Below are 27,016 nucleotides of genomic sequence, written 5' to 3' on the forward strand. Positions count from 1 at the left end.
AATGGGGGACAAGAGTAGGTCCAAAGTATTGAGAATGAAGATAAGCTACTCTGGACTTCACTTTCTCGCTGTTTGTGGGGTTAAGCGACTGCAGTTAAAACAATTTAGATCTAAGTGGAAAGATCTGCTGGATGCACCACTAAAGCAAAAAACCAAAGTGCATAACAAAAATGCTATATTTGTGATGGTGAGGGGGGAGATATCTGTAAATGTGTGAACTATCTACAAAGAGATCCAGGAAATGGAACTGTAATATTGGTTAATCTGAGAGAAAGAATTTGGGAGACAGAGGGCAGAAGGTGGAGATGGAACAGATTTTTCATTGGGTACTTTTCCAAACTGTTTGAATTTCAGTCTCATTTGCATGCAGTATGGCTACATGCACACACACGCACACACACACAGTTTTTTTTAAAGAAAAACCAAGGCTTCCCAGGTGGCTCCAGGGGTAAAGAATCCTCCTGCCAATGCAGGAGATCCAAGAGACACAGGTGCATTGCCTGGGTTGGGATTTCCCCTGGAGTAGGAAATGGCAACCTGCTCCAGTATTCTTGTCTGGAGAATCCCAGGGATGGGGGAGCCTGGTGGGCTGCCGTCTATGGGGTCGCACAGAGTTGGACACAACTGAAGCGACTTAGCAGCAGCAGTAGCAGCAGCAGCAGGAAATGGCAACCTGCTCCAGTATTCTTGTCTGAAAAATCCCATGGACAGAGAAGCTTGTCCACAGAGGTTGCAAAGTATCAAACATGACTAAGCACACACATGAAAGAAGTCTCCTGAGAGAAAATTCTCACTTAATTTTTTGATGTTTCAATATTTTTCACATGTGGAGAACTGCAATAAAATTCAGGTTGTCAAGAGAATGATCAGATGGTGAGAAGGAAATTGGCAGGGCCCTTGAAGGATGGAGAGAGAGGAGTTGGCCTGTCCCAGGGCATCGGTTCTGCCCCTCCCTGGACACTTGAGGGGAAGTTGTGTGGTAGGCAAGATTCTGAGATAACCCCCAAGTTTCCCATCCCCAGATATACACAGCTTGTAAAATCTCCTTGCCTTGAATGTGGGCAAAATCCATGAATATGACAAGATGTCTCTCATGTGAGGAGAGGTTTCTAATCAGTTGTCTTTGATTCCAAAGGGAGATTATCTGGTTGAGCTTGATCTAAACATGTGAATTCTTAAAAGGGCTCAGCCCTTCAGGCAGTCGGGTCCCTGCTGGCCTAGAAAGCAAACATCCATGTCAGTCAATAAAGAATCTGCCTGCAATGCAGGAGATCTGGGTTCAATCCCTGGGTCGGGAAGATCCTCTGGAGAAAGAAATGGCAACCCCACACCAGTATTCTTCCCTGGAGAACCCCCTGGACAGAGGAGGCTGGCAGTCTACAGTCCCTGGGGTCACAAGAGCTGGACACTCTTAGCACTTTCCTTTTTCATATCAAGAACTGCCTGCAGAGACCACATGTGAGGAACTGTGGTTGACATCCAGGAGCTATGAGTGGTCCCCAGTCAACAACGACCAAGAAAATGGCAACCTTGATCCTTCTCTGGAATTCTACCAACAACCCGCATGGGCCTCAAAGGAGCCCCTATTCCAAGCTTCACATGAGAACTGTAGCATTCTCAGCTCTAATGTGCCCAGATTTCTGTCGGACAAGAACTTGAAATAATAAATGGGAGCTGGGTTGTTTTTGGGTTTTTTTTGCTTTTGTATACCGAAGAACCTTTATAACTTTTCTTTGAAATTCTTAAATACTTATAAAATGTCGATGCTCTAGTTATAATATCATTTTATAAACATTTAAATGCATCTTCATTTATAAATATATTTACTTCATAGAACAGATTGTTTAATGGGTGTTAAATTTGTGTTAATTTTTAGGTAACAATAGAACACTAATATGGTTTTTTTGGTTAGAGGAGCCCAGTGGATTATGAGATCCCCAGTTGATCTGATCCTGGAATCCCCAATCACTTATTATGAGAGCCAGAGGCTATGGAAGCAGGAAGAAAAGGGCCAGTTTGGGAGAGTGAATTGTTCTACCAGGGCTTCCCTGGTGGCTCAGACTGTAAAGAATCTGCCTGCAATGCAGGAGACCCAGATTCAATGCCTGGATCAGGAAGATCCCCTGGAGAAGGGAATGGCAACCCACCCCAGTACTCTTCCCTGGAGAATCCCATGGACAGAGGAGCCTGGTCATGGGGCCGCAAAGAGTCGGACATGACTAACAATTAAAACTTTTTTTTTTCTTTTTATTAGTCATTTACTTTCTCAGTTTTGGGGAAATATATCAAAAGGGCTCTACCAAGATTTATCAAATTACTACTAATGAAATCTTTTATTCCTTCACTTGAGAGGATACTTCTTTAACCCAGCAGGCTCAAAAAGGACTGAGAAAATTAAAAGTTATTGATATCAATAATTTTTTCAATAAAATGTTAAGCATTTACCAACCTTTTCATGTACTTTTGTTATTTTTTGTCAGAATTTGGAGCGCAGATTTGTACTGAAGGATGATGTCCACTATGTGATGCAATTAGACAGTCCTCACTGTTAAATCAAGCAGCCCGACGAGATTTTCTATGAGATAAATTCCAACCTCATTTTTCAACCCCCCAAAAACTTGGTAATATAGGTGTCCCTGTGACAAGCTCAGCTGTACACACTAATTCTAAAATAGAGTACTGACTGGAGCCTTAACAAGAATTTCTTTTGATAATAGATCAAAAACAATGTCATGCTCATTTCTTCTAACTGACATTCTCTCAGTGGACTGGCTCTCCATTCTGACTCAATCCAAATAAGGAGTTTTCTTACACTTTCTTAAGACGAAGGAAATTCTCTGTAGCAATACAACTCCCAGAATACCTTTCACTAAAGCAATTCCTAAAGGGGAGTGTCTTATGGCACAGAACTGCTGAAAAGTGCCCGAGCTGAATTACACAATCAAACTCTGAGACAATAACAGGCCATGTTTTCTTTTAAATTCCTACTTCCTGAAATGGAGGCTGTTTATAAAAAACAGTATATTTCAGGGCACTTGTGCTGTAATTAACTTTTTAAGAGTTAGATTTGCTGGTTTAAAGTGTATTTCCTCTTCCTCGAGATAATGGTGAGTATCAGCCTTTTAATGACAAAAGCGCAGTATACGTAGGTATAAAAGAATAATTTTTAAGGAAGTATTTTCTTAAATTGTGATCCTGTTTCCATCCGGTGGTCTTCTCTACATTTAAATAACTTTGGAGTTTCTAGAACATTTGCACTTCTGAAAACTCCCTAGAAAGGGAGGGGGAGTGGGGGGCGGGGAAGGGTCACCTATAGTGGTGTTAGGTTATTAGGAAGAGAAGAAAAGAAATGGGTTTTTTTTTTTTAAGGTTTAAATGATAAAGTCCTCAAGTCCAGAGGCATGCTAGAGCTGTTAGTGAAAATCTGGCTTCATTTATCACTGAATTGAGGTGTTTGATTAAGTAGTTGGGATTACTTATTTGAAAAATTAACCCTGGGACGTTTGGCTGGAGTATGTAGGTAGTGATAACAGCAGCTATCACGTTTATGATGGCTTCAATAATTTCTCCAGGAAACAGATAAGGCTGGAGAATTACTCTTCTCATTTGGGAAGAACCGAGGGGAATTCTACATATAAAGAAGTATTATGTAGAGGGAAAATATCTAGAAAAATTAAAATTCTTTCGTATTTGTATTCCAAAGAGTCTTTTCATTCCAAAGCGTTTTCATTAAAAGCATTATTCTTTAATGCCAATTTTAGCATTTAAAATTAAGGCTCCAAATGACTTTGGAAAGCCACAGATTAAAAACCTTTAGAATTGTTTGGAATTTGCAGGTGGGTGAGTGTGCAAAGAGGCAGGATCAGAAAGGAGGGGACTTTATGTCACAACGTAATGGCATCTCTGTAGTGTCCGCATCTATCTGCCTCTTCTTTAGACTTGGTGCAGCTAGTACTCTTATGAGAAACCGTATCCACTTTTGGTTGGCTGATACTTTATTGTTATAAACGTTAATAATTCCTCACTTGGAATCACTTGCTGTACAAGTCTATACTGGTGTTTCAGCACGGTCTCCACATTCTTTTGTTTCTCCTCTTTCTTCCCTGCGAACTAAAAAGAGCAATAGCAGTCGTACCACAGAAGCTGTGTTCCCCTAGGAACTGATTGGTCTGTCAACAGATTATGTGACTGTATGGTATGCATTATTTGGGGTAGGGGTGGGTGTAGGTTAATTTACCACTTAGAAGACACACAGACCTAAACAATTGTCAAACCAAGTCTTTCTATCCGCTTTATATCCAAAAAAATTTGTCTCTCTTCGCATCTCTTCTGTCCAAATTCTATCAACCTGTAGCCTCAAGGAAACAAAAGACTTTGAATTATTCTAGCAATAATTTACTTTCTACTGCAAATGTCTTTCTGAGCCTGAGATGAATTCTTCAATTCTTCCCCCAGCAAGACACCAGAATTTTATACTCATCTACTTGCATGAGTAGGGAGACAATAAATATATATAAATATTTTTTGAAGTTGAAAAAGCCATATGTAAATTATGATGGACATTATAAAATCCCACACAAAATAATACTGTGTAATGAGTGCACCTGACTTGTTAAGCTGTAACAGTCTCCCTTCAAGTGCTGTGTGATTTAAGCTTGGGTTTAGAAGCTGGAATTTTTATTAAGAGTAAATGTGTGCATTTCAAGATATTTCTGAAATTCCATGGCTTCTCCCATTCCAAAAGAATTTCACTGACCCTTTTCCCAGAACATAGCACATACACTGCTTTTCCTGTCCTTTAATCTATTTCAGAAAATGATGGCTTTTCAAAATAAAATGTTCATTGGAAATGCTTTTATTTCCTGAGTTTTAAGTCTCTAGCTTGAAGAACTTTAACAGGACTGTACATTCAAACTTTTGGTGTAAACTAATTCCTATTTCTTTTTATTGTATTTGCTACCTCTCTCTATACTCTGGTCTTTGTTACTGACGCGCAGGCGTGCTCAGTTGCTAAGTTGTGTCCGACTCTTTGGTGACTCCATGGACTGTAGTCCACCAGGTTCCTCTGTCAATGGAATTTTCCAGGTAAGAATACTGGAGAGGTTTGCCATTTCCTCCTCCAAGGGATCTTCTCAACCCAGGGATGAAACTCTCTTCTCCTGCATCTCCTGCATTGGCAGGCAGATTCTTTACCACTGAGCCACCTTCTTATTGACAGTGACATCTATTTTTGCCATGTTGCTTTGCAAATCACAATGAAGATGTTGTGATTTCCTTTGTTTCTAGAGTTCTATGGGACAGACAGATTTAAAAGTAAGAATATTATCTGATGCCGTCTTTCTTCTATGGCTGAAAAAACAGAAAGAGATGATCGCAGCTTAAATATCAGTTACATATTCATTTAACTTGCCCAAAGTATGGTATACAAATCACCGATTTTAGGTGACACATATCCCTACTTTGAAACTTTGAGTTGTGCTTAGTTCAAGGTACATTGAAAATGTAATTAGCTTTTAAAATCTATAATTTCATGGATATTATTGCTCAGGAAGATGTTAAGTAAAAATAAATTTACTATTGATTTTAAGAAAATGATTAAATAAAAACTATTACAGGTAATACGCAGATATAGTAAAGATTGTGAAGGTGGCATGTGACTGACGAAAGTTTTGGAGATACTGCCCTATCATGTTTGAGAAGTGGATATTTTCTGAACCAGTGAAGTATCTTTGAATTTCACTGGTCCTTGGTGACAGATTTCAATGTTAACACGATCTGTTGAATTGCCTAATTATAGATGTACAAAATATAGATAGATAAAGAAATGCTTTATCAAACTTTTATCAGACCTGCAGCCCTCACCACTTGTCATAAAATTGAAGAGATGCAGAATCTAGCTAATAGTTTTTGAAATAAGAATCATAGAGAGGATGAATTACTCAGAGTAAGGATTATGGCTCCATTCTGCCTGTTTCACTGAGACACCATTAACTCTGAAATTGGGGTGGGGTTGGGGCTGGAAGGTAGGAGTTTGGGGAGGACATGATAAACATCTTGCAGGTCCAGGGCCATTAATATATCATGGTATGTGCCAGTGACCATTAAAATAGTCATACTGGCAATTTTAAGGGATTCATTCTAGGGAGGAAATAATTCTAAGTCCCATGGAGAACATGTAGCTGCTATGCTAGCAAACCAGGCTGACACTGATCCTATTACTTGCTGCTGAATTTTGAGAGATGTGAAATAGTATTGTAGAATCACAGAGTTGGAAAGGACTATGGAGTCCTTAGCAAACCCTCCTAATTCAAAATTGTTTCTTTTCCTAACATTCTTTTTTACATTTTATTTTTAAATAGATTTTTAAAAAGAATACATAAAATTGTTTTATGCTAGAGTGTAATTTACAATGTTGTGCTGGTCTCAGGTGTACACAAAGTGATTCCATTATACGTACATAGATACATGTATATGTATTCTTTTTCAGATTCTTTTCCCATCGAGGTCATTACAGATATTCAGTAGAGTTCCCTGTGCTATGCAGGGGGTCTCTGTTGATTATCTGTTTTATATATACTAGTGTGTATATGTTAATCCCAATCTCCTAATTTATCCCCCACCACTCCGCCTTTCCCCTTTGGTAACTTTAAGTTTGTTTTGGAAGTCTGTGAGTCTGTTTCCGTTTCGTAAATAAGTACTTTTGTATCTTTTTTTTAGAGATCACATGTAAGTAATGTCATACGATTTTTATCTTTCTGTGTCTAACTTACTTCACTTAGCATGATAATCTCTAAAACTCCCCCAGTTTTAAAGGTGAGGAAATTGAGGTCTAGCAGGGAAAGGTGACTTGCCTAAATTCACACAACTAGTTTGTGACACAGACAGAATTAGAACCAGATCTCCTAATGTGTGATGAACGGAAAGCAACTGGGAAGAGGGGACTACTGTGTGGCTAGGATTCAACATGAAGTGAACAGATCCCAGAGTTCAGGAATTCACAAACAGGCAGTATCTAAAGGTCTGATAAACCAAGGAAACATGTCTCTCACTCACCATAAATGACATTCAATCTGTTCACCGCTGCTAAATTAATAAATAATAATATGTGCTCTGTTGCTTCAGGCGCGTCTGACCCTTTGCAACTCCATGGACTGTAGCCCGCCAGGCTCTTCAGTCCATGGGATTCTCCAGGCAAGAATACTGGAGTGGGTTGCCGTGCCCTCCTGCAGGGGATCTTTCCAACCCAGGATTTGAACCCGTATCTCCTGAATTGCCTGCATTTCAGGTCGATTCTTTACCGCTGAGCCACCAGGGAAGCCCCTGTAAATAATAATATAAATGTTTATTATTCAGGCTTCCCGGATGGCTCAGGGATAAAGAATCCATCTACAGTGCAGGAGATGTAGGAGATACAGTTTCAATCCCTGGGTCAGGAAGACCCCCTAGAGAAGCAAATGACAAACCACTCCAGTATTCTTGCCTGGAAAATCCGATGGACAGAGAAGCCTGGTGGGCTTACAGTCCACAGGGGTCGCAAAAGAGTTGGACATGACTGAGTATGCACACATTCATTGTTTATTAATGCATATTTATTAAGCATATTCTGTGCAGTAGTCCCCCCCCCACTGCTTATCTATGGTTTTGCTTTTCATGGTTTATTTACTCTTGATCCAGAAATATTAAATGAAAAAATTTCAGAAATTCCTAAATTTTATTTTTTTAATTCTTTTTAATCTAAAAAGAAAACTTTTTAGCTGTGCTGGGCCTTCATTGCTGAGCGGGCTTTTCTCTAGTTGCTGGGGGTGGGGGAGCTACTCTTCTCACTGCATTGTCTTGCACCGGCTCTAGGAGTGTGGGCTTCAGTAGCTGCAGCTCATGAGCTCAGTATTTGCAGCTCCTAGGCTCTGGAACACAGGCTTAACAGTTGTGGTGCCTGGGCTTAGTTGCTCCTCAGCATGCGGAATTTTCTCAGAGGGAAGGGATCAAATGTGTGTCTCCTGCAACAGATTTTTTACAACTGAGCCACCAGGTACTTGCTAAGTTGCTTCAGTCATGTCTGCTGCTGCTGCTAAGTCACTTCAGTCGTGTCCGACTCTGCAACCCCATAGACGGCAGCCCACCAGGCTCCCCCTTCCCTGGGATTCTCCAGGCAAGAACACTGAAGTGGGTTGCCATTTTCTTCTCCAATACATGAAAGTGAAAAGTGAAAGTGAAATCAGTCGTGTCCAACCCTTAGCGACCCCATGGACTGCAGCCTACCAGGCTCCTCCGTCCATGGGATTTTCCAAGCAAGAGTACTGGAGTGGGGTGCCATTGCCTTCTCCTCAGTCATGTCTAACTCTTTGCAACGTTATGGACTGTACCTCCCAGGCTCCTCTGTCCATGGGATTCTCCAGGCAAGAACACTGGAACGAGTTGCCATGATCTCCTCCTGGGGACTCTTCCCAACCCAGGGATGGAACGCATGTCTCTTATGTCTCCTGCACTGGCAAGCCAGTTCTTTACCTTTGACACCACCGGGACGCCCCCAAAATATGAAATTACCTTCCCTTTTGAGTAGCGTGATGAAATCCTGCGCTGTCTGGCCCGCACGTGAATCTCGTGATTTGAGTGTTTGTGGAGTGTTGCCCACTGTTAGTCACCTAGCGGCCGTCTTGGTTATCCAGCACATCGTCACAGCAGTGAGTCAGCCTTGTTCTACTTCATAATGGCCCTGAAGAGCCAGAGTAGTGACACTGGCAATTCAGGTATGCCAAAGAGATCCCATACAGTGCTTCCTCTAAGTGAAAAGATTAAAGTTCTTGACTTCATAAGGAAAGGAAAAAAAATTGTATGCTGAATTTGCTAAGATCTACTGTAAGGACAAGTCTTCTATTCATGAAATTGTGAAGAAAGAAAATAAAATTTGTGCTAGTTTGGCTGCCACACATCAAATTACAAATGTTTTGACCATAGTTTGTGATTAATATGGAGTTAAAATAGAAAGGCATTAAATTTATGCAAAAAGTTATTTTGAGAGAGAAACAGAGAGAGGCCACATTCGTGTAACTTCTTTTATAGTATATTGTTACAATTGTTCTCTTTTATTGTTATTGTTATTCTTCTGCTGTGCCTAATTTATAAATTAAACTTTGTCTTAGATATGTATGTAGGGTATATATAGGATTTGCTACTGTCAACCAAAATTGAATTCACAATAAAGTTAAGAAGAAAACATTGTTAGCATTGAAAAAAGGAAAAACTTGATCTTTGCATTCCCACCTTTGAGGTCTGGTTAATGTATTGGGCTTCCCAGGTGGCTCTAGTGATAAAGAACCTGCCTGCCAACGCAGGAGACATAAGAGATGCAGATTCGATCCCTGGGGTGGGATCGAATGGATGCCTCCAGGGGGCATCCCTTCATGCCCCCTGGAGGAGGGCATGACAACCCATTCAAGTATTCTTGCCTGGAGAATCCTGAGAATCCCATGGACAGGGGGGCCTTTATAATGCAGGTGAACATTGCACACTAAACGGGGAGGGAGAAGGCCCAAATGGAGAGAGAATTTTATGCTTAACTTTTCTTGTCTTCCTTTAACATATAAATTTTATCCCATCAATTCTATCCATGGTTTCAGGCATCCACTGGGGTGTCTTAGAAACAATCTCCTGTGGATACGGGGAGACTGCTGTATGTCAGTCTTATTGCTACAAGGCTTATATACATTTATTTTATTTAATACTCACTACAGTTTGTGAGACAGGTACTATTATTCATCATATTTACTTAATAAATGGTAATAATTATTATTGCCACCTCTTTGCTATGCTGTTAACATCACTTCATTACTCTGCCTCGTGCAATACCCTTCCTCTACCTCGAATTCCAACCATTTACTAGAACTCTGCCAATTGTCTCTCGATATCCCTTCTGAGTAAGATGACACACGTGCCAAACCAGACCTTCCCCGGTACCTGCAACTGTGTCTGTCCTTCACTTGCCTTCCTGACTTGAACAAGTAACTCCAAAGGAGGTTCTAGCCTTACCCCAGGCTCCTGCGTCCTGCTATTAAGTGAACATGCCTGCCACATATGCAGTAGGAGAGATCTTTTCTTAGGAACACTTTGATAAAAGTTAACAGTTACTACTGAGGGTTGGGATTAGTCATCTGTGTTAGGTGGGATGTGGGGGCAGGCAAAGTGGTGAGAAGTCTAGTTCTGAAGTAAGGCTGACAGAGAAACAAGAGATAACACATGCAGAAACTGCCCCCAAGTTAACCATAGGATATGAGTGAAACAGAGGAAGGCAACGGCAAGCCGCTCCAGTACTCTTGCTTGGAGAATCCCATGGGTGGAGGAGACTGGTGGGCTGCAGTCCATGGGGTCACTAAGAGTCAGACACGACTGAGCAACTTCACTTTCACTTTTCACTTTCATGCACTGGAGAAGGAAATGGCAACCCACTCCAGTGTTCTTGCCTGGAGAATCCCAGGGACGGGGGAGCCTGGTGGGCTGCCGTCTATGGGGTCGCACAGAGTCGGACACGACTGAAGCGACTTAGCAGCAGCAGCAGCAGCATGAGTGAAAGAAGCGCCACCGAAATATGTACGGAGTTACAATGTTTAGTTAAATCACTTCTGAATGTATCTAGGCATCACAGTTGAGAGACAAATATCAGACTGCTTGATTATGGTCAAAGAATACTTAAATTTTGGGAACTTACAGTTTTTAAAACTTCATCATAAATATTATAACTATGCATAGAAATAATGCTATCAAACTACAATGCTTATTTCTTAGTGCGACCATGGGTAATTCTTCTTTTCTTTTTTACCATATTTTTTCTCCGAACTTTTTACAGTAACACTGTTTTGCTCTCACAATAATAAAATGTTTCAAAATTCTAGAGTCTTAAAAAATATATCAGAAATAACTGTGGTACAACCTTAAAATCGTTTATGATCTAAATACTTCTTGATCATGGCTTCTGGGAAGCATCTGGTAGGCTGGTAATAACTCTCATTTGCAAGCTAGTAGCCACCATGTGTGAAAAGGGAAGTTAGAGTGAAAGAAAAGCATTGCTTATTATGCAACAGATTTCAGAAGTTCCACAGCATCTTAACACCATAATTCCCACAAGTCACAGTTGTCAGAGGAAAAACTTCTTAGACTGAAGCTGCACACATACAAAGAAAAAGACTCAGCGGACATGAGGGAACCAAGGAGTTCCCCTGGCCAAATTTTCTCCAAAGATGTATCCCTTCCAATCACCCCATCTGCTTCCACTCAGCCTCTTCTGAACACACAGTTCCTCTAAGAGCTGGCCTTTCATTTCACTTTCCTGGAAATGGGGAGTCATTAGCTGAGGCAGATCAGGATTTCAATGTGGACATTTTTGAAAATGTGATGCTTATTGAATATCCAAATGCACATAATAAAACAAACAATTGAAAATATGCTTCTGTAAAGTTCAAGAGAGAAGTTTGAATGGGAGAGAGGAAATAGATGATTTTCAACCAATACATGTTATTTAAAGTATTAATCACTCAGTCGTGTCCAACTCTTTGTGACCTCATGGACTGTAGCCCACCAGGCTCCTCTGTCCATGGAATTCTCCAGGCAAGGATACTGGAGCGGGTAGGCATTCCCTTCTCCAGGGGATCTTCCCCACACGGGGATCAAACCCATGTCTCCTGCATTGCAGGCAGATTTTCCATCTGAGCCACCAGGGAAGCATATGTTATTTAAAACCATAAACTAAATGAAATCACCAAGGAGTGGATTTAGATGGAGAAAGCAGGAGGACCAGAGACTGAGCCTTTGCACAGTCCAACCGGATGGGATTTAGGAGAGGAAGAGAACCAGTCAAAAGGCCATGAAGGAGTGACCCGTAATGTTGGAGGAAAGACAAAAGACTGTGGTGTCCTGGAGGGCAGTAGAGGAGGCAGGGTCTGCATCACATGCTGTTGGTGTGTTGACTAAGATGAGGAATGAGAATGGACCACTGGATTTAGGTATATAGAGTTTATCAGTGACTTTGATCAAGGCATTTTCAGTAGAGTGATGGAACAAAAGTCTGATTGGAGTAATAGTTGTCTTCCTGTGTAATCGAAAGCGAGGAAGAGTGATGACCAATTGTAACTTCTCCACTCTCTTGGGGGACAAAGGAACATGAGTTTCCTCTGTCCACTTATCTGGATGTTTCAGATAGCAAACATGCAGCAATACCTATGACACAATGCAGGAAATAAAAACTTAGAGACTATTTCTTACTGTGTTTGTTCAAAGGCCTCTGCGTTTAAAAATTTTTTTTAACTAGGAGGTTCTTCTAAACCAGAAATGGATTGAAATCTAATAAACACAGATTTGGGGTAAGTTTTCATATGAAACTTTTGAATTCTTTTTTTCCTAGTGCTATAACTCTATATAGTCACTGTAGAAAATATGAAAAGAGGAAAATAATCAAAAAGTATGACTTTAGAGGCAAAAGCTCAATATGTTGGTGTATTTCCTTCTGATTAATTTTTTATGTTTCCCTTATTTTTTAATTGGTGGAAAATTCCTTTACAATTTTGTACAGCAGTGTGAATCAGTCATAATTATATGTATATCCCTTCTCTCCTTAGCCCCCTGCACTTCCACCCATCCCACCCCTCTGGGTCATCGCAGAGAGCCAGGTTGGGTTCCTGGCCTACTGACTATTTTTAAATTGTTTGCATGAATTGTGGTAAAATGCACATCAAGTTTACTTTTATAACTATTTTTAATGTACACATTTAAGTGGTATTAATTTACATTCACCTTGTTGTGCTACCGTTATTCCCATCCATCCACTGAATTCTTTTTACCTTGTACAGTCAAACAATCACTTTTCATTCTCCCCTCCACCCAGCCCTGGCAAGCATCATTCTACTTTCTGTCTCTATGAATCTGACAACTCTAGGTACCTTGTGTGAGTAGAATTGTTCTCTTGTGACTTGCTTATTTCACTTAGTATGATGTTCTCAAGTTTATCTTATTGTAGCCGTTATCAGAATTTCCCTTTTAAGGCTGAATAGTATTCCATCATATGTGTATACCACATTTCTCATATCCATTTGTCTGTCAATGAACATATAGGTTGCTTACATCTTTTTTGGCTATTGTGAATAGTGCTGTTATTAACATGGTGCACGGATATCTCTTCAAGTCTCTGCTTTCAGTTATTTTGGGTATGTACTTGGAAGTGGAATTGCTGGATCATATGATTTTTCTACGTTTTAATTTTTTTGAAGAACCATCATGCTGTTTGCCATAGCAGCTATACCATTTTGTATTCCCACCAACAGTGTGCTAAGGTTCCAACTTCTCCACATCGTGGCCAACACTTTTTCTGTTCCTGTTTTTTTTTTTTTTTTCATAGTAGCCATTCTAATGGATGTGAGGCAGCATCTCATTTCAATTTTAATATTCATTCCTTTATGGTTAGTACTGGTGAGCTTATTCATTTCCTTAATGGTTAGTAACAGGGAGCTTCTCTTTTCCTATGCTTATTGAGCTTCTCTTTTCCTATGCTCGTTGGCCATTTGTACATCTTCTTCGGAGAAATGTTGAAGTCCCTTGACTAATTTTTCAATTGGATTGTTTGTGTTGTTGGGTAGTAAGAATTCCTTGTATATTCTGGATATAAACTCCTTATCAGCTATATGATTTGCAAATGCCTGCCCCATTCCATGGAGAAGGCAATGGCACCCCACTCCAGTACTCTTGCCTGGAAAATCCCATGGATGGAGGAGCCTGGTGGGCTGCAGTCCATGGGGTCGATTTGCAAATGCCTGCCCCATTCCATGGAGAAGGCAATGGCACCCCACTCCAGTACTCTTGCCTGGAAAATCCCATGGATGGAGGAGCCTGGTAGGCTGCAGTCCATGGGGTCGCTAAGAGTCGGACACGACTGAGCGACTTCACTTTCACTCTTCACTTTCATGCATTGGAGAAGGAAATGGCAACCCACTCCAGTGTTCTTGCTTGGAGAATCCCAGGGACGGGGGAGCCTGGTGGGCTGCCATCTCGGGTCCCACAGAGTCGGACACGACTGAAGCGACTTAGCAGCAGCAGCAGCAGCAGTAGCACCATTCCGTGGGTTTCCTTTTCACTCTGTTTACTGTGTCCTTTGATGCACAAAAGTTTTTAAATTTTGATGTAGTCCAATTTTTCTAAAAATGGCAGCCCCCAGTTTTATTCTTCTTTTTAAAGATTGTTTTGATTATTTAGGGTCCCTTGAGATTTTGTATGAATTTTAGGGTGTATTTTTGCTATTTCTGGGAAAAAAATCATTGATCCTCAGTGACTTTTTAAAATATAATTGCTATCATGTGGTATGAACTAATTTATATTCTATTTTTTCTTACTTAACATTATAATATAGTTATTCCATTAAAATATAAACACTAGTTCATTTTATGGAAACACTTCACAGGCATACTTTACAATGACTACATGAAAGAAAATAAATAAATGGAAGTATCCCCAAAAGATTAGAAAATATTTATGCTTCAAATTGTGTGACCTCTGTATACTTTGGATACTATAATCATAAAAATGAGAAAAATTTTATCTGAGCCATGTCAGAGTATTAAGATGCAATATTTACACTAAGTGAGTAGGAATGACAAGCAATTGTATTAGTTTAAAAGTCTGTTAAAATATGTATTTATATCACTTTTGACCAAAGACAACTCTGGAATTCATTTATTTACTCAGGAAATATTACTGAGTCTCTGTAGTTGTTGAAGCCCTGGAAACCTAGATTTAAATTGGATATGGTCTGGAGAATATATGTGCCTAACTCAGTCACTTTACTAAACAGCAGAAATTGGCACAATATTGTAAATCAACTATACTTCAATTTTTTTAAATTAAAAATGAGCTGAGTTACCCATCGAAGGTGACAGGAAGAGTGAGTGGCAGGACTACAAGCTCAGGGTTGTCTACCTCCAGCTCATGCCCTCTTCACTCTCCCAGGCTGCCTTTCAGCGAGTATGACCTGAAAGGAGGCTGGAGCATATATAACTAACTTATATGAACAAAAAACTGTGACAGCAATTACTTACGCCAGGTAAGAGTCAAGAAAGGTTTTAGAGAGGTGGCACTATAAAACTCAAAAACTGAAGAATTCACTAAAGATGGGGAGAACAGCCTTCGTCCATTCATTCATTCATCTATTCACAAACCTGCACTGAGCTTCCCCTGTGTGTTCGTCACAGAGCGAGCTCCAGCTTCGTGCTGGAGATTCAAAAGAGAAGCAGGGAGACACTGGCCACTCTCAGGACTCACAGTCTCTTGGGAGACGATTAAGTAACCGATGTATGGCACAGCCTTGGACCAAGCTCTGCCACAGAGTCAAAAACAACAGAGTGCTGTGGGATGCTCCTCCAGGACACCAAAGGCAAGTGCTTAAGGGCAGAAACTATGCTCCATTGCTTGCAGAGCTGAGCAAGGCAGACTGGACTCTCCCTGCCAAGATCAGAGGCCTAGACTTCATCCTACAGGCAACAGAAAGCCAGCAGACATTTTTAAGTAGAGAAGCGACACTGGTCTGTTTTTAAGAAGCTATCTGCAGTCCATGAAGGGTAGAGTGTGGAAACAGAGAGAGACAGATAACAGGAAAACCAGTGTAGAGGCTGACAGTATGAACTGGAGAGGACCTGTACCGGCAGCAGCAGGAGAGACAGAGTGGAGACCTCATTTATGGGAAGTTTGTCAGTCTTCGTCGACTGTAGGATGTGTAGTGAGAATAAGGTAGGAGTCAAGACAAGCGCATGAACAAAGGCTTCAGTTCATGTGTATGTTCAGAACCACTACATTATTTGCTAGTGAAGGACCTCTGGAGCATTTCATAAACAGATAATATTCTTTGAATTATCAGTATTTCTTTCATATATTTAGCCACTCTAAAATACCCTAATAGTTTAATAGATGTTTTTCTTCCTCAAGCCATTTGAACATGCCTTGCAATGCTGCTGCTGCTAAGTCACTTCTGTTGTGTCCGACTCTGGGTGACCCCATAGACGGCAGCTCACAAGGCTCCCCCGTCCCTGGGATTCTCCAGGCAGGAACTCTGGAGTGGGTTGCCATTTCCTTCTCCATTGCAATGCTAGTGAGTGAATGAAAGTCGCTGAGTCGTGTCCAGTTCTTTGTGACCCCATGGACTATACAGTCCATGGAATTCTCCAGGCCAGAATACTGGAGTGGGTAGCCTTTCCCTTCACCAGAGGATCTTCCCAACCCAGGGATCAAATCCAGGTCTCCCACATTGCAGGTAGATTCTTTACCAGCTGAGCCACAAGGGAAGCCCTTGTTAGCAAACTCTTTCTCCATAGCACAAGTGTAATTTTTATTGTTGTTACAGTGGAATATCATAGAGATGAAACAATGGATTATTTTTTCTATATTGAAATTCAAAACAATTAATGGATTTTTACTGAAACAGTTAAAAAAAGATTGTTGGTTAGGTAAATGGTATGTGTCACTATTTTAATGTTTCAAAAAAGCTTTCCAGTTTCTTACACCATAACTAAGTCTTGTAGTTTATTTATAACTTTTTTGTTTTATGGAGCGCCACATTTGTTTTCATTTATAAGTAAAAATATGCATGCGTGCTCAGTCACTTAGTCATGTCCAACTCTTTGCGATCCCGATAACTGTACCTCTCCAGGCTCCTCTGTCCATGGGATTTCCCAGGCAAGAATAGTGGATTGGATTGGAGTGGAGTGGATTGTGCCCTTTCCTTCTCCAGGGGATCTTCCCGACCCAGGAACTACACCTGTGTCTCCTACATTGCAGGTGGACTATTTACCCCTGAGCCCCCAGGGAAGCCCAAGTAAAAATGAACATCTATTAATAGTTATCTCATGCATTGGAGAAGGAAATGGCAACCCACTCCAGTGTTCTTGCCTGGAGAATCCCAGGGACAGGGGAGCCTGGTGGGCTGCCGTCTATGGGGTCTCACAGAGTCGGACACGACTGACGTGACTTAGCAGCAGCAGTATATACCTAAGCTGTTATGTACCACCAGAAGAGGGCAGCAGTGAGGCGCTATAAAGACTAATATTTACAGATTCTTCAATTTCAGATAGTTAAGACCATGATTTGAATGAATGGATACTTTCCTTCTAACTAACATCCTAATTAACTGGCTTATTTTCTGAGCTAGAGACTATGACATAAACATTGCTACAGAAATTTCAGAAAATCTGAAGATGATCTCATAATGCAATGCAATGAGAAATTTATGGAAATTTCTATTAAAACTGATGAGGATTAACACTAAGAAATACTCTGAAAATTTTACATCAGTTTGAAAGGAAGAGATTGGAGGAAGAGTTAAAAGCAAGCATGTTGTTTCTTGTCATTTCAACAGTGTATGCAGAGAATGTAATAGTTTACAGAGACAATAAAAGGCATCTTATCCTCTTTGAACATTAAAGATATTCATGAAATAAAAAGAAACATTTCCAGTTTATCATATATGCAGTAAGCAATGAGTAGCACTAATCAACTAACAGAGGCTGCCCGTATTTAGCCAGTATCTTCTTTTAGAAACATTTAACAACCACAACTTTTACAATTGAACTAGAGTCGATTTACAATGTTGTGCTAATTTCTGCTGTACAGCAAAGTGATTCAGTTATACATATATATCCAGATATATATCTATTCTTTTTTAAAAAATATATGCTTTTCTATTATGGTTTGTCACAAGATATTGAATGTAGTTCTCTATGCTATGCAGTAGGTCCTTGTTATCTATCCATCTAAATGTAATAGTTTGCATCGGCTAACCCCAGAATCCCACTCCATCCCTCCACACACCTCCTTCCCCTTGGCAATCACACGTCAGCAAGTATTTTTGGAATACCTTTATGTGCTAGGAATTGTTTTAGGTGTTGAATATTCCAGGCTATAGTACAGAACGGAACAGGCACATTCCCTGACTTGTTGAAGGGTATAATATAGTGGGAAGGAGAGACTTTAAACAAAACCTCACAATTAATTCATTAGTTATAGTTGAGAGAAAAAACGGAAAGCAGTCTACCACAGGGCCATAAATAAATTAGTTTGGGCTCAACCCCCAAATTGGAAAGTAAATAAAATTTTTAAAAGGACTCAAGAACAACTTCTCTGAAGTTCTTAACACCCATTTATATTATCCCTGTGTTTTAACAATACATAAAGTGGATAAGGTGAAATTTACAGATGTGTGAAAACAATTTTGCAGAAGAGTATTTGGGTAGTTGATAAGCAGCAATAAAACACTTTGCTAATTTGAAGTGTTATAAAATGCCCCGGGCCTCCCTGACCACCTCAGTCAACTCCACCAGTCATCAGGCTAGCCTGAGCTGGAGCTGCCGCTGAGACTCTGTCCTCTCTTGATCCACTCTAAACTACAGATCCCTATCAAACCTGAAAAACAGGTGTGTGAATATAATCCCCCCTCTTCTTTTTCATTCGTCTTCATTGGCAGTTTTCCCAGGCTGTGAGTCCACTTCTAGACTCTCTAGCTTCCCTGTGAGTCTAGACCCCTTGGTTAAATAAGGTGATCTAAATTTCTTCGAGCACTATAGACTTCTGTTCTGTCTCTTTGACCTCCATTGTATGCACTTTCCAGACCCGGGTTCGCTCAGCTCTCTAGGCCCGAGCTAATACAGTGCCCCAGCTGACTCTGATGGGATCCATTATGATGAGCCATAGCTGAGCTCTGAGAGATGCTTATCAATTCTTTTCTTCATTTTTAATTGTCTTTTCAATTCTCCACAGCACTTGTTTCAATCCAGGTTCTCTCTTTTCAAGTTGAATTTATGCCTGCCAAATTTCCTTGTATCTGACTCATAAGTTACCAGATTATACATGGAGAATGCTCAGATTTTCTCTGAATCATTATCCATTTGTTTCTCCTTCCATTCTGTCTCAGAAAAACAATATTCTACCTTGTATTCAAGCCTATCCCTTCTGTGTTAAAGTGACATCTTTTTACCTACTTTGTGACTTGTCTCATTATTCCTTGTCCCTTTCTTTCACTTCTCCTTTTGAAAAATTTTGCCTTCTGACATCTTCTCCTTAGCCTACACACATATTCAAATTGAATGACTCTTTATAAAATTTCCTTTGAGACTATATTCTATCTTTTCCCTTCTTTTAACAGCAGCACTTCTTAAAATAGTAGTCTATATTTAAGTCTACATTCATCCCTTTCACTTCCTTGTTTGACACTCATCCATCAACTTCTGTCCTCCTCTGAAACCTCTATTTACAGAATCAATGGGAATTTCCCAATCATCCAATCTAGTTGCCTCTTCTTCTTCATGGGAAATAGATAGGGAAACAGTGGAAACAGTATCAGACTTTATTGTTTGGGGCTCCAAAATCACTGCAGATAGTGATTGCAGCCATGAAATTAAAAGACGCTTACTCCTTGGAAGGAAAGTTATGACCAAACTAGATAGCATATTCAAAAGCAGAGACATTACTTTGCCAACAAAGGTCTGTCTAGTCAAGGCTATGGTTTTTCCAGTGGTCATGTATGGATGTGAAAGTTGGACTGTGAAGAAAGCTGAGCGCAGAAGAATTGATGCTTTTGAACTGTGGTGTTAGAGAAGACTCTTGAGAGTCCCTTGGACTGCAAGGAGATCCAACCAGTCCATTCTAAAGGAGATCAGTCCTGGGTGTTCATTGGAAGGACTGATGTTGAAGCTGAAACTCCAATACTTTGGCCACCTCATGCAAAGAGTTGGCTCATTGGAAAGACTCTGATGCTGGGAGGGATTGGGGGCAGGAGGAAAAGGGGATGACAGAGGATGAGATGGCTGGATGGCATCACCAACTCAATGGACATGAGTTTGGGTAAACTCCAGGAGATGGTGGTGGACAGGGAGGCCTGGCGTGCTGCAATTCATGGGGTCACAAAGAGTCAGACATGACTGAGCAACTGAACTGAACTGAACTAAACTGAGTCACTCCCTGGGGCTTCCTGTAGAACTTGTTATGCAGTATCACATCTCCACAGTCTCCTGGTTCTCACACTTGGCCGGCTACTTCTTTTGCAGGCTACTGTTTTATTGCTTGGCTCCTGGAAATCTAGAAGTCCATGTCCTCTGCATACCCTACCTTTGCCTCCTTTATTCTCTTGTAAAAGCTTCAAGGATTGCCCCTTATTCCCAAATGTATCTCCTGTTCTAATCTCTCTCCTGAGTTTAACTCACATTTCCCACCTCTTGTAGAGAACACGGTTTCTCTGCAAGCTTTCATGGGCACTTCAAACAGAACTCGTCTGAACTTACCATCTCTCAGTGGCGTCCAGGCACCCTGAACCAGCTGCTGACTCCAGTTAGGATCTGCAAGATCATTTCGCCCTTTGCTCTGGCTGTGTCCCTATCCCACACCATCTGTCTGCAGTGCATCTCCTCACACCATTTCCCTTGTTTCCTACACCCTGCCTCTTCCCCATTTTCCCACTTGTTAGAGTTGCCATCCTTCAATGTTTGACTCTTGTTTTACCTTCTGAATAAATAATAACTGAACTAGATCTCCTCTTCCCTATTCTTCACCCACTCTTTGCTTAGAGTTCAGCTGTATCTGACCATACTCAGTCTTGTATTTGAGATACACCTTTGTGCTTGCTGTCTCTATCAAAGCTGGAGCCCTAAAAGTATGGGACTGTGTCTTATTCACCTTTATATCTCTACTGCAAACCACGACACATAGCAGAAACCCCGAACATTTTGGTTAGTTTGTATTGCTGGAAGAAAAGTACCACAGATCTTAATTTTTAAGAATGGTTTCTTTTGAAGAACACAGTTTGTAATATGCAGGCTACAAATTTAAACAAATATATTGAATAAAGTTGACATTTTTGCCTTTATCCTACTTTAGTTAACAGATTTTTTGGCAATTCTACTCTGTGAGAGGCTTGTTTAAGGGCGATGAAATTCTTGGAAATCAAGATGAAGTCTCAGGGTCTGGGCTTTTATTTTACTTTCCTTAGAGTTAGTACGTTAGCCTGCTACTTCTCCACGGATGCTGACTGAAGACGTGAGACTCTTGGGTCAAGGACAAAGGACTTCACTACTCAGAGCCGGCAAGTAGCATGACCATCATATTGACATCAGTTCCTCATGTCTTCCTAGGTCGAGGGAGTGATACTGAGCAGTCCAGGTGGATGTTGGTGGGTTTGTGTTGCAGCCAAGTAACACTGAATTTGAGGAATCCTCTTTGGCCCAGAGGGAGACATTACCTCATTCCTCACAGTTGCTGTAAGTACAACCTGATAGATAGCCCAGAAAGGAGAGATTGGTCAGGCATTCATAACATACCCAGAGTCTGCCTGCAATGCAGGAGACCCGGGTTCAATCCTGGATTGGGAAGGACCCTGGAAAAGGAATTGGCAACCCATTACAGTATTCTTGCCTGGAGAATCCTACAGACAGAGGAGCCTAGTGGGCTACAGTCCATGGGGTCTAAAAGAGTCGGACAACTTTATTTTTCTGGGCTCCAAAATCACTACAGATGGTGACTGCAGCCATGAAATTAAAAGAAGCTTACTCCTTGGAAGGAAAGTTATGACCAACCTAGATAGCATATTCAAAAGCAGAGACATTACTTTGCCAACAAAGGTTCGTCTAGTTAAGGCTATGGTTTTTCCTGTGGTTATGTATGGATGTGAGAGTTGGACTGTGAAGAAAGCTGAGCGCCGAAGAATTGATGCTTTTGAACTGTGGTGTTTGAGAAGACTCTTGAGAGTCCCTTGGACTGCAAGGAGATCCAACCAGTCCATTCTGAAGGAGATCAGCCCTGGGATTTCTTTGGAAGGAATGATGCTAAAGCTGAAACTCCAGTACTTTGGCCACCTCATACGAAGAGTTGACTCATTGGAAAAGACTCTGATGCTGGGAGGGATTGGGGGCAAGAGGAGAAGGGGACAACAGAGGATGAGATGTCTAGATGGCATCACTGACTCGATGGACGTGAGTCTGAGTGAACTCCGAGAGTTGGTGATAGACAGGGAGGCCTGGAGTGCTGTGATTCATGGGGTCGAAAAGAGTCGAACACGACTGAGTGACTGATCTGATCTGATCTGATCTGAGAAGAAGAAAAAAAAATCAGAGGATTAATGAGAATAAGATTTAGTAGTCTACCCGGTTTTATAACAAATAAAATTTCTAAACACTTTACCTCATGAGAAGTGAATCTAGGACTCATATATAAAATAACCACCAACTAAATCCAAATAACCTAAGGCAATGTCTGTAACTTGCTAAGTCAGTAGTATAGTAACTGTAGTTCTTTATATCTGCAGCCTTTTGCCACATACTGAGTTTCTTTGAAAGTTTTAAGAACTTTATACTCATCAGAGGATTTTTATCAGGTATGACTTTTACTCTCTCAAAATGGTAAATTGAACTGTAAATTAGAGTATGCTAGTAAATTGGATTAGCATTAAATACTTCCTTGGATATGTGCAGTTGAGCAAATGAAATACCTTTTCTTCTCAAGATTCTCTTTAAATATCTTATCAGTGTATAGAGGTGAGGTACTTGAGACGGGAGAAAGGGACAACGGAGGATGAGATGGTTGGATGGCATCACCGACTTGATGGACATGAGTTTGAGCAAGCTCCGGGAGTTGGTGATGGACAGGGAAGCCTCGCGTGCTGCAGTCCATGGGGTCGCAAAGAGTCAGACACAACTGAGCGACTGAACTGAACTGAACTGACTCGAGACATGCAAGGTGGCAGCCCAGACTTGAGAGGGGAGTTACTTTTTACATTGATGATCGTAACTCCTGTTTCCCAAGATCATATTAGCCCTAGTGACTAAAAAGCTTAGGCAACAGTCACAAAAATTTTGTTATTGCCTATTTCGACTTTCGGCCTCTCCACTCCCCGTTTTTCAGGATGCTTTCCAATCTCTACAAGCAGTGTCACTGTCGCTCTTAAAATTGGAGATCGACTGCCTCCAAGGTTCACAAATGTTTCAGCCACCCTAGGTTACTTGAACTTCTAGGCTGCCACAAGTTGTTCAGACTTTTCAAGGAAGGCCTTGTTTTTTACGAGCTCTAATTCCCTTGCTCCCTTTCTCTCCCCTTGCAAGGAAAGTCACCCAGGCTCCCCCGAGGCAGAGTTACAGGGCTTTTCAGTAACTCATTCTTCACTTGGAGCCTTCCACTCCGACTCAAACTGGTTTCCAACATAGGCCATATGCCTGGAGACCCTACCACACCTCATGGTGAGTTTTCAGCCTTCCTGAGTTGCTTTCCTTTCCTCCCCTTGAGTTTATGGAAACTTTCATCACCCTTCTATGTTTGAAAATCTTTGCAGTAGAGATGATCATCACTTCTTTTCCAGCCATATGCTCTTTACCAACATCCCATTTTCACACGGTTTGCTCTGTTATTCTTCCCTGACAACCCCCACCACCATTAGAGTCATTGCTGTTTTAACCGATTGGACCGTGCGTGGACAGATGACGCCCACAGGTCATGAGCTGTGTGTTGCACTAAGACTTTGTCTTTGAACTAAGGATGCTGAGACTGGGCCATTTTCTATTAAGCGGATGAATCAGGAGGGCAGGTAAAGCCAGGGTCAGTGGATCAGATAAGGATGGTTTACAGAGAGAAATAAATCAGATTCTTATCTATTCCATTCACCTCTGTGGTCTTTGCACCTAGCATGGTGCGGGAAATAGCAGGCTTTCAGTAAGTCTTAGTGTGAATGAATAAAGCAGACTGTGGGGGGGGGGGGTGTGTGTGTGTGAGAGAGAGAGACTACTTTTGCCTCCTACAGCCTTCCATTTCCTGATTCCAACCCCACATGAAGACAACCTTCATTTTCTGACCTATGTCCATGAGATATCCCTGTGTCCATCCAATAATTTTTCCTTTATGCTAAAGTTAGTTTGGGTGTGTTCTGTTCCTTTGCAGCTAAATTAAACCTAAGAATCTCCCACTTCAGTGGGCATGTTTCCACTTGGTCCAAGTGAACCTCACCTTTTGGGGATGAATAGAAACTCAAATTCAACTGAGAATAAAGAAAATACCTCCCAAAATAAAGCTTCTTGATCTTCCTAAAAGGCAACCTCTGAAGAAAAACATGATAGAAACTGCAAACTGAGGATCCTTTTGGAGACAGGGTCAGACTTTAGGCATTGTTGAGTGAACGTGACTTTATTTAAAGTCAATGGAGAGTGTCAGATATGATCAGGACACTCTTGCCAACCTAAGCTCCAGGTAGAGGAAGAAGAACAGTGAGTCACAGCTTTACCCTGAACTCTGGAATGCTCCTGGAGTGACTTGGTGATACAGAGACTTCTTTACAGTTTCTGGTTATACTCTTGGCTGTTGTATAGCACACTGTAGAAAAAGGTTGTTCTTTCCTGCTCCCTGCCTTGGGAGGACACATATAAACCTGAGAGGCAGAAGAGTAGTTGAAAAATTCATTGGCAACCATCATAGGCTTGAAACAAGGAAAAATGAGATACTGGAAGCAGTATGGTGTATTTTTCAAGAGCATAGTTTTGATGTGAGACCAATGTCAAAAACCAACTCTCCAACTTACTAACTAGCTCTGTGTCCTTGACTAAGCTGCTTAACCCCTTAGAGCTGCAGATTTCTCATCTACAAAGTGCAGATAAAAAATACTTATAAACATGCTGTAAGTATTAGATTAGATAATGTCTGTAAGTTCCTAGGCCAACAGTACCAACCAAGTGCTCAGTAAGTGGTAAGGGTGGTTAGGATAATTAGTGCTTTGTAATACAAGGATCAATGAAAAGTGTGTTATTTTCCTGTTAACTGGAAGGGAGGTTACATTTTTTTTAAGTTTGTGTATGTGTAAGCACGTGCTCAATCATGTCCAACTCTTTGCGACCCCGTGGGCTGTAGCCTGCCAGGCTCCTCTGTCCATGGGATTTTTCAGGCAAGATTATGGAGTGGATTGCCATTTCCTACCCCAGGGGCTCTACACAGGAGTGAACCCGCTTCTCTTGTGTATCCTGCATTGGCAGGCAGATTTTTTACCACTAGTGCCATCCGAGAAGCTTAAGTTTAGAAACTTAAACATACTAAAACATGTATTTCATAGCTCTTCTTTACTGTTATCTTTTCCAAATAAATCCCTGCATGTAGACAAATCTAAAAGAAGAGTCCAGGAAACATCTAACAAGAGTGTCAGTCAGTCAGTCAGTTCAGTCGCTCAGTCGTGTCCGACTCTTTGCGACCCCATGAATCGCAGCACGCCAGGCCTCCCTGTCCATCACCAACTCCCGGAGTCCACTCAAACTCACGTCCATCGAGTTGGTGATGCCATCCAGCCATCTCATCCTCTGTCGTCCCCTTCTCCTGCCCCCAATCCCTCCCAGCATCAGAGTCTTTTCCAATGAGTCAACTCTTTGCATGAGGTGGCCAAAGTATTGAAGTTTCAGCTTTAGCATCAGTCCTTCCAAAGAAATCCCAGGGCTGATCTCCTTTAGGATGGACTGGTTGGATCTCCTTGCAGTCCAAGGGACTCTCAAGAGTCTTCTCCAACACCACACTTCAAAAGCATCAAGTCTTCAGCGCTCAGGTCTCTTCACAGTAGTTATGCAATAGATAGCCATCGGCTGTGGTGTCAGTCAACAGCAGAGTTCAGTTTAGTTCAGTTCACTCGCTCAGTTGTGTCCGACTCTTTGTGACCCCATGGACTGCAGCACGCCAGGCCTCCCTGTCCGTCACCAACTCCCAGAGTTTACCCAAACCCATGTCCATTGAGTCAGTGATGCCATCCAACCATCTCATCCTCTGTCGTCCCCTTCTCCTCCCGCCTTTAATCTTTCCCAGAATCAGGGTCTTTTCAAATGAGTCAGTTCTTCGCATCAGGTGGCCAAAATAGCAGCAGAAGCAGAGTAAACTCCCCCAAAAGGAGGCACATGTGAATTCTCACATGTGATCTTCTCAAGACCTTAAAAGCAACTGTAAACCATATGACCTGTAGATGGCGAACTTGGATAGGGTGAATATCAAGCAATGACTACATAGAAAGGAAAGCAGTGGGTTTTGTTTTGTTAAAGGGAGGACTAAGAAAAGCGGATACATTATTAAAAAGTTGCACAACCCACACCGAGCCAAAAGCATCCTTTGCCGACACACTGGGTTCTTTCTCCCAAGGGGACCATCAGCCTGAATGTCAGAGTGAGGCCACCCTCAGTCATGAGTGCTACTGAGAGACAAGACTGCATTTGCTGGTAGAAATGTTTTGGTTGAGTAGTCATGCTGGTTGCTAGTTAGCAATACAAGGAAAAGGACTGTCAAGTAGGGAACATAAATAGATTTCTTGTAAATCTCTTGAGTGATATAGAAACGTTACCTTCACTCTGTATCTGAACCCATTGTGCATGTCCAAAATAGCCACATCTTTTGATCTGAATATTATAAATAATTATATCCTCCCTTGCTCGATTACTGCTGCTGTGGTGTATTTGCTCTGTTACCCTCCTCAAGGCAATTCTTTAGGGACCAATTACCATTCTTTATTGATATCATTTCACTGGCCGAGGATTTCTAGAGCACCATACGGGGCATTCAGGGCTACTAAGGGAGCTCTGTAGTACTTTGTACAATGTATGTGCCCTGCCTACTGGGTACATGTGGGGTTTTCTCCCTTAAAATTCTATTTTGGAGTACAGATTTTACTATCCCAGGTCTTAACTACCTATAACACTTGAGTTTATAGGGAAATGAGTGTGACTTTCCAAAACTGCCTGCTCCTACAGTGGCCTGAGATGTTCTGCTGGTTCTTTCAGTTGTGAAAAAAGCTCAGCAACTCCCCCAGCATGACGGACTGATGACCACGTGCTGCCTTATAAAACAGGGTCACTGTCCCTAAAGGGCCGCTCAGCTTGTTGGTCAGGTGGAGGGACATCTTCAGACTTCTAAGGTGCCTCTGCCCTGTCATTTATTATGAGGCTGACATTATTGTCTGCACATTGGCCTCCCCACAACTGTGGACTTCCAGAGTCCAGAAACAGCA

The 27,016-nt window shown here is 41.4% G+C and overlaps 1 protein-coding gene across 21 annotated transcripts in view; it reads left to right on the forward strand.

Annotated features, from left to right (window-relative positions):
- Positions 1-2,884: 2,884 nt before the first annotated feature.
- ALPK1 (alpha kinase 1) overlaps positions 2,885-27,016 on the forward strand; it is a 119,104-nt gene continuing 94,972 nt past the window's right edge. For 10 of the 21 annotated variants that reach the window (XR_015165924.1, XR_015165926.1, XR_015165925.1 and 7 more), the window contains exons 1-2: positions 2,895-3,107; positions 21,144-21,269. The gene's annotated coding sequence lies outside the window, so the exon portion shown is untranslated. Of the gene's footprint in view, positions 3,108-4,997; positions 5,086-21,143; positions 21,270-27,016 lie in introns of all 21 variants that reach the window. The other 11 variants (XM_086407090.1, XM_086407097.1, XM_086407102.1 and 8 more) reach the window with 5 other exon arrangements.

Source organism: Bos grunniens, chromosome 6, assembly GCF_055505025.1.
Source record: "Bos grunniens cultivar Pamir isolate PY7600 chromosome 6, Bosgru_T2T1.0, whole genome shotgun sequence".
Classification (NCBI taxonomy): domain Eukaryota; kingdom Metazoa; phylum Chordata; class Mammalia; order Artiodactyla; family Bovidae; genus Bos; species Bos grunniens.